Genomic DNA, 8,433 nt, shown 5'->3' on the forward strand with positions numbered 1-8,433 from the left:
CTTGGAACCAGCCTCCATCTTAAAAGAAAAAAAAAAAAGCTTGAGAACTTGGCCCCCAGCTGAATCCAAGCTGCACCCTAGTACTAGGAAGGACCCCAAAGCTTATCCTTGGCCAGTTACTCCCTAGCTACATCTTTGCAACAGTTAATTAAACATTAGTCTGATTGTTTCAGATGTACTTTCAGATCCTTAGTGATTGCATAGTCTGCCTTCACAGCACTCACCTATTGGCTTACAACAGACAAGTTGGATGCTGGCCAGGCTGGACCCCCTCTTATTTCCATTTCCTATAAAACCCTTGTCCTGATGAGAGTTCAGGGCTGCTCCAGCAAACCATCCTGTGGGCCAGTGGTGAGTAACCCCAAACTCGAGTTTGTAATAAAGAGCCTAATGTGATTACATTAGAAACAGCTCCTTGGTGGTCTTTTGGGGTTCACGAATGCTGCATGGCACATTGGAAAGTCTTGGGGTGTCTATATTTGGCATAGGGGAAGATGAAAGCAGGCCTTGAGAAAAATAACTGTTAAGGCGAGAGGAAATTGGATAAAAGTAAATCAGAAGAGTGAGACCATTTCTTTTGTTACATTTTTTTATTAACAGTTCATACATGTATGCAATCATTTTGATCATGAACACTTTTATTTTCCTCAGTCCCTCTAGAAAACTCTCCCAGCATTCCTGCCCCCACTTTCATGTCCCTAAAAAAATGACACACTGAGTTTAATTAACGTTGCTTTCATGTGTGTAGGCGAGGGATTATTTACTGAATCATGGGTAATTTAATTTACTAATGGTGATATCATTGAAAAAGAATGACTCCCATTCCCAACAGGCATTTAACTGCCAGTAGCCACTTAGGAATGGGACCTCATGTACTCCTCCTCCATCCATCCACAAGCTTCATCTGGTGCAACCTGGTGTGAGTTTCCACAGCTACTGGTTAGTTCGTGAGTGCAATGGCCATGTCATGTCCAGAGTGCAGCATTTCAAAGCACTCCTCCCCATCTTCCAGTTTTTAAGTTCTTTCTGCCCCTTCTTTGATGTTCTCTAAGCCATGGAGGTGGGAAGTAATACAGATGTTCTTTACAAGGCTGAGTACTTGACAGACCCTTATTCTCTGTCCTTTGACTATTTACAAGTTTCTGCATTTACCTTTGCTCACTGCAAAGAAGCATCACTAATTAGTGGGTATACACATATTTAGAAGCAATGTGAAAACATGTCCATTCAGCAAAACAACAGTAAGAAGTTCTTTCCTAGTGTCTATGACCTTCCCAGCCAAAGGCTTTTGACCAGATTTACATACAGTACCAGACATTCCCTTTTCCAGGGCATGCCTGAAATCCAACCAGAAAGGGGTTGGTAACCCCCAAAGCAGTCATGTATGGCTGACCAATACTGTAGAATGCAGGGTTCACTGTGGGCTAAGACCAATGATAAGTTTTCTCTCCCAGCAGCCAAACTTCCTAGCACTATGAAGGCTAGCCAGTTTCCAAGTTAGTTCTACTTCAATTTCTCCATGTCCTGTAATGAGTGTGTATGGTCTACAACACAGTTTTATCATCTAGTTCTGGTAGACAGCAAGAGTGATTAAAGTAGTTTATACTTTTGGGGCTTCTGGGCCCTTCTTGACCAATAATAACTCATAGGGAGATATCCCATACCTAGTGTTTTGTCGAATAACCCATGGGTATGAGAACAGCATTATCTACCATGCAAAGTACCTCCATTGGAACTCCATTTTAGAAAATCATATTTTATTTTTTATTTATTTTTTTTTTATTAACTTGAGTATTTCTTATGTACATTTCGAGTGTTATTCCTTTCCGGTTTCCGGGCAACATCCCTTCCCTCCCCCTTCCTTATGGGTGTTCCCCTCCCACCCTCCCCCATTGCCGCCCTCCCCGGACAGTCTAGTTCACTGGGGGGTTCAGTCTTAGCAGGACCCAGGGCTTCCCCTTCAACTGGTGCTCTTACTAGGATATTCATTGCTACCTATGAGGTCAGAGTCCAGGGTCAGTCCATGTATAGTCTTTAGGTAGTGGCTTAGTCCCTGGAAGCTCTGGTTGCTTGGCATTGTTGTACATATGGGGGTCTCAAGCCCCTTCAAGCTCTTCCAGTTCATTCTCTGATTCCTTCAACGGGGGTCCTGCTTCTCAGTTCAGTGGTTTGCTGCTGGCATTCGCCATTTTAAAATTAGCCTACAAAGCAGTAGGTTTTCATAAGGCTTCCCATAAATCCTCAGTTTAGGTTAGCTCTTGCCCTACCTTCTTAACATTTCTATTCCCATACCCTTTTCCATTTACACTTTTCTGCCTTATTTCTCCACACAGATCTCTAACTTTGCATCTAAAGCCTTTCTATCTCCAGTATTCCTTCTCCAATATTACACGTGTGCTACAAGATAGGGCACTTTTTCCCCTCAACTTTTCCTCACTCTACTTTTAGTTGGGAAAATGGTTGTTCTTTTAAAAAATAATTATCATTGTGTGAGTATGATGTATGTATATGACTTCCACAGCACACATGGGGTCAGAGGACACCTTGTTAATCCTTTCTTTCGCCTTCACATAGATTCCAGGGATCAAACATGGATCATGGTATTCATTTGTAGAGCAAGAGGTTTACCTTTGAAACCAGTCTCTTAGTGAATCTCCCAAGAGACACACCTGAGTGGTGCAAACTTCTGTGGTTTCAGAATAATATCCAAATATCTTTGCATAAAATGCAACCTCATATAGGCAACATGCTCCTCGACTGTCAGTTCATAGCACCATTGTCAAGTATCCCAGTCAGCCCACAAATGATGCTGCCTCTACCACCTGCCCCCTACTGCTCTTCACTCTCGTTTTCTGTGTTAATTCCTATTTGCTTTTGAGCAAGACACAGACTGACTTACTCAGCAGCCCTGGGTGACCTTGAATCACCATGTATAGGCCAAACTAGTTTCAAGAGAGCTGCCTGTCTCTGACTCCCAAGTGTTGAGATTAAAGTAATGTGCTGCCACACACACCTAGATAATTCCTGAATTAGCTTTTACTAGCTCGACCTCTTGGAGTCAATGTGCTGCCATTGAATTTGCATTTCAACCCATCTCTAGTCCATTGATTTTTGAAGGAGCATCAAAGAGCTCAGCTTAGCTCAGCTCTAACCTCTCCACATTTCCTCCATTTCCCTTGGGTTCACTGCAATTTTCCGTGAATGACCCAGTCTAGACTTACCCAAGAGAAGGTTATTCTAAGGCTAAATGTAGGTAAAATATACAAAGAGATATAAGTTTACTTCTTATACTTCTGTCCCTTCCCCAAAACTATATAAATCAGTCTTTTGACGCTTATTGTATCACATTTAGATTGAAGATAATCACCACATTTCTTATTGACTCAAAGGACATCGAGTACCCCCTTGCATACTATTCAGGGACCTGGAGATACAACTGTGATCAAGAGACAAAGTCTCAGGATTTCTTATAGTAAACTAGTTATGAGGCAATAAGGTAGTTAGGTAGCAAAAGATCAGTATATACAAGATCTACGATTTTGAATAAGCAGCCAGGCGATGCCTTACTATGCTACAATTTGGGCCTCAAAAGGTTGTGTTCATTAGGATGAGACTGCAAATCTAGTGGGCGAAATGCTTGACGTAATATGAGATTCAGTAAGTTCATATTAACATTCTTATGAAGGATGTCTGAGTCATTAGGAGTTGGCTAGGTTCCGGCCACCCTCCCACCCCCGACTCCCCCTTTAGGGTGAAGGAGCACTTGATGAATGTTTTCTATCTCTTGTTGGAGCTCCTCACTGACTAGTCACAGAACCTGAGCCCTTAAATCTCAGTGTGCTTATCCCAGCTGAAGTGCCACTTCCTTAGGGGAACTTTTCCACTCTTCACTACTGTCTCTTACCCTCACACCCTTAGTGATGCCCTGTGACGTCAGGTTGTAGTCCGAGTTCCGTTACTAAATTGCTGTTTGTCTTTGGTTAGTCTCTCTCTTTTTTGTTTTCCCTAAGAAAGTTAAAATGCCATACTAGATCAAGTTTCAGGCTCTACTCCGGGTTGGCTCTCACATAATCCCACATACTAGCAGCTGGCTCCCCTAGTACAAAGTCTCCTCAGAAGCCGAGGCCATAGTCCTTAGCAGGAACAGCGCTAGATGAGAAATTAGGGTAAACCGGAACTTCCAACACAGACAGCAAACACCTGATCCTTGCCGAATACCCACCCATTTCGGTGTTTCCAGGCCTTCTTGGATCTTCTTCCGGGTCACACCCCACCATATGATTCCGTCCTGCGTGTCCTTCTTAGAATCAATTGGTTCCGTCTTTGAGGAAGTGGAAGGCTTTAGGGCATTGGTTGGTGTCTGTCATTGTGACGCAGTTAGTTACAAACAAGGCGTGCCTGATCTCCATGGTAACGCCCTGTGCGTAGCTCCGATAGGTCGACGCCTTAATCCAGCCTTCCGTTTCACAGCGAGTGGCTGACTCCCAGGGGCGCGTCGGTGGTGGCGCTGCGCTTGGGTTACCCGAGCTGACGTGGCTTAGATTGGGCGGGGGGCGTCCGGAGTTGTCTGGGACGGCCACCTACAGGTGAGTGGGGTCGGCAGGCTCCGTGGGGAGCTCCGCAACGGCCCTGCCGCGGCCACGGGCCAAGAGCCACGGACGCGGCGCTCAGCCGGCCGCCCCGCCCCTCACCTCCGGGCTCCGCCGCCGTCACCTGCCTACCCTAGGTGGTCGCCCGGTGCCCGCCGCTGTACTCGGCCCGGGGACACAGACACCCGATCAGTCGGCCGGCAGGGTCGTTCCTTCCCGGGGAGCGGAGGCGAGCGAGCTGGTCAGCCCTGCGTGCACGGCCCTGTGTCCGGGCGGCCTGGGGAAGCCAGCCTGGGCACGGAGCCGGGGACGCGGGAGGCAACCTGCCCCAGCCCTGTGCTCATTCGGCCTCTTAACAAAGTTAGTGCTCCCCGGTCGCCGTTAGAGCGATCGGAGGCCCACGAGTGATCTGCTGATGGGTTGGGAAGATGAGGGAGAGATGATCCAGGAGGAAGCCTCGAAGGGAGTTCTGGAGGAAAAAACCTTGGTTTGGCCGAGTGGCCTGTGTTTGTTGATGCGCAACAGGAATGCGAACAGGAGGGCGAGCCCCAGGGCAATTGGAGGAAATATTTGCCTAGTTTATTTAAAGCCCCGCAGTTGGTCTGTGGGGAGAGGACAGTTTTGAGAGTAGAACAGATATTTAAAATCGTGGATAAACACGTTGACTTGTGGAGATAGTTGGAAGCTCTCCAAGCACTTAAAAGAACAGATTTCCAATTTTGAGGAAGACGACTGTGGAAGAGTTTATAACAAAGTGTGGAGGCCTTTCTAGAAACATGAATTAATAAGGTTTGGATGATCGTACTGACCGTAAAGATCCGATTCAGGGAATGTTCTGTTAGAAAAATGAGACGACTTGGAGTAGACATGGGGAAAAAATTGAAGACAACTCAAAAACTCCATAGGTTCAAAGTATACCCAAGTGTTAGATCTCATGCTTCCAGGAGGCCCTGCCTGGCTGAAGCATTGTGTGTTGATTACACTGCTTTTGCTTCCTTGATCCTGGTTGCACTTGTTTGACTATAGAAGTAGTTTCTGAACCTTTTTAACTGCATATGCTATAGGTAAAACGTCTTGAGCATATTTCTAAGTATATTTATTAAGTAGATCTTATGTTAATTTGGATAATGTAAGGATACCTCTGAAAATACACCACAGATTATAAAATATAAAAAAATACAAGAGAATTAAATAAAAAATAAATCTGGCCCACAAGGCTCACAACAGAATTTGAAGGTCACATAAAAAGCACCTATTGTTTCTCAAGATGATCGTCAACATTTCCAAGGAGTCCCACGATTTTGGGGGGTGGGGTTGCCATTCTATTGTAATAAGTCCTCCCTAAAAATAAACATATCTAGAAGGTTTCCCTACACTTTCTGATTGACTTTTAAAGTTTACTTCTTTTTCCCAACACCCCAACCCTTTTGGATTAGAGATGTTGATACTACGTTTATTTTTAAAATATACCATTAACTTCTCTTGGTTACCTACTAGAAATAAATTATTTGTGACACATCGATGCTCATTAAATACCATCTGTTAGTAACAACCTAGACTGAGCTGCATTAAATCCCCTTCCCCCTTTTCAGGGCTGGAACTCAAACCCAGAGCCTTATGCAGCCTTATACTCGTTACTAAGCTACGTTGGCAGCCCTTAATGAAGAATACCTTATGAAATAATGAAGAAAATGCGAAAGCCTCTTTCTTATTTTAGATATTTTAGGGTCAGTTATTTGTTGCTTTTTGTTTTTGTTTTCAGTAGTTTCAAATACTTCTGGCTGTCCTGGGACTGGCTGACCAGGCTGGCCTCAACTCAGAGATACCCATGCCTCTGCCTCCCAAGTTCTGGCATTAAAGACATGTGTTGCCTCTGCCTGGCTCAGTTATATGTGGTTTTGATCAAAGGAAATTTAAAACCAAAGGGTATAATATAAAACACAATTCTATCTACTTACCTGTGTCTCCATTTCCCGCTCCAGAAATTCTGTAAATAATTTGCCCCTAAGACGTAGTCTGACTGCCAGTGGTACATACCCCTCACCCCCCGCCCTCATGGGAGTCACAATCCATCTTTTTGCCACTTAATATTACACAGCAGCTCTGTGCTGAATGTCTGAATCATGAAGGGCTCAAAATAAAGCATTATGAGTATTCACGTGCTAACAGTAGGAAGTCCTGAGTTCAGCTCTCAGCAGCCACCTTAGCTCACAGCCATCGGTAATGAGATCTGCTGCCCTCTTCTGGCACACAGATGTACATGCAGAGAGAACACTCATACACATAAAGTAAATAAGTAAAAAAAGTTCAATGCCATGAAACTCCATGCACAAATTATTCAAAATACTATGTAAAATTGCTGTCAGTCTCTGTGTATAAAATATATATGGAATATAAATGCTTTTTTGTGTTTGAACTTAGTTCCTGCTCCCAGCATGGCTCTTTTATATGTGTATAAATACCCGAAAGTCCAAAGTATTTCAGAGTCTGAAACCAAGAATTTTTACATGGTACATTCAATCTATGTTGAACATTTTCAGTAAACATGGATAGCAAAGACTACCCCACTCTTTCAGGCAGCTCTACAGCTTTCCCTTGTAGAATTTAGAAGAAAAAAACCCCATACAATTAGCAGTCCTCTCCCGATGGGCATTTAGGTGGTTTCCAGTCACGAACAGCCAAACACTAGTGTGAGGACATCTTTGTGTCCGTGCCTGCTTATGTCTGTGTGAGTCTATATGTGGAAAAGTAAGTTACCTGAGGGTATGCTAGCGTGAGTTGTTATTTTAGCTTATTTAACGTGGTGTCCCCCAAATACACACATCCCTGTTTTCGTCTTGGATTAAAAAATATGGGTTGAGGAAGTCACTCAGGAAACGGGGTGCCTTTTGGGTGTCACCACCAGCCAAGAATCTTGTGGACTTGTGTTACTGGACAAATTAAATTCCCTGTGTCTTAGTTTACTTGTCTTAAAATTAGAGCTACAGATCGTATCTCCTGGGTAGCATTTTTGGGTAGAATGAATTAAACCCTGAGGATAAAATACGTCCTATGACAGGCCTGGGGTATCGCTTGGTAGGGAGTGGTGTGTATCTGTGCTGTAGGTATCATTTATTTCTAAGTAAAAATCAGGGTTTTTTGTTTGTTTGTTTTGTATTATGAAATGTTATTTTTTGCTTGTAAAGGTTCTAGCCTAATCTCAAATATGGATTTTTCTGGTTATCCTATTAACTCTCCAGTCTGTTTGTAGATCACTTTGAAAATTAAGGAATTAGAACCACTGAGAGCCAATCAGAAACGAGAGGAAGCTGAGCTGCTCAGTGAGTAGTGGGCATGTGATTCAGATTTCAAAGAAAGGGATGGGAGAGCGTACATGGGATGGGAGGCACACACTGCTGCTACTGGAGGATAACCTTCTTTTCCTGTGCATGCTCTACTATGGTCTCCGTGGTGAGGGATGTGCCATCTATTTCTTTATTTGTATAATTCCTAGTGAAACACTTCGTACCAGGTACATATTTTTAAATTGATAATTGTCAATAAACAGTGAAGGCTTTGAGAAAAGCTTAAAAAAAGTCCACATTTTATTTTAAATTTTCATTTAATTTGTATGGCTGTTTTGCTTGTACGTATGTCTGTACACTAAGTATATGTCTAGTGCCTGGAACTGGAGCTACAAATGGCTATAAGCCACTGTGTGGGTGCTGGGAATCAAATGCATAGTTTCTGAAAGATCAACCACTTGACCACAGCCTTCTCTCTAGCCCTAGGCTGTTTATTTGACTTTGCAGTACTCTTCAAATAAGTGCCAGGGTTTATGGCCGGGAAGGTGTGGCGAGCATGA

The sequence above is a fragment of the Rattus rattus genome, chromosome 4, assembly GCF_011064425.1.
Source record: "Rattus rattus isolate New Zealand chromosome 4, Rrattus_CSIRO_v1, whole genome shotgun sequence".
NCBI lineage: Eukaryota > Metazoa > Chordata > Mammalia > Rodentia > Muridae > Rattus > Rattus rattus.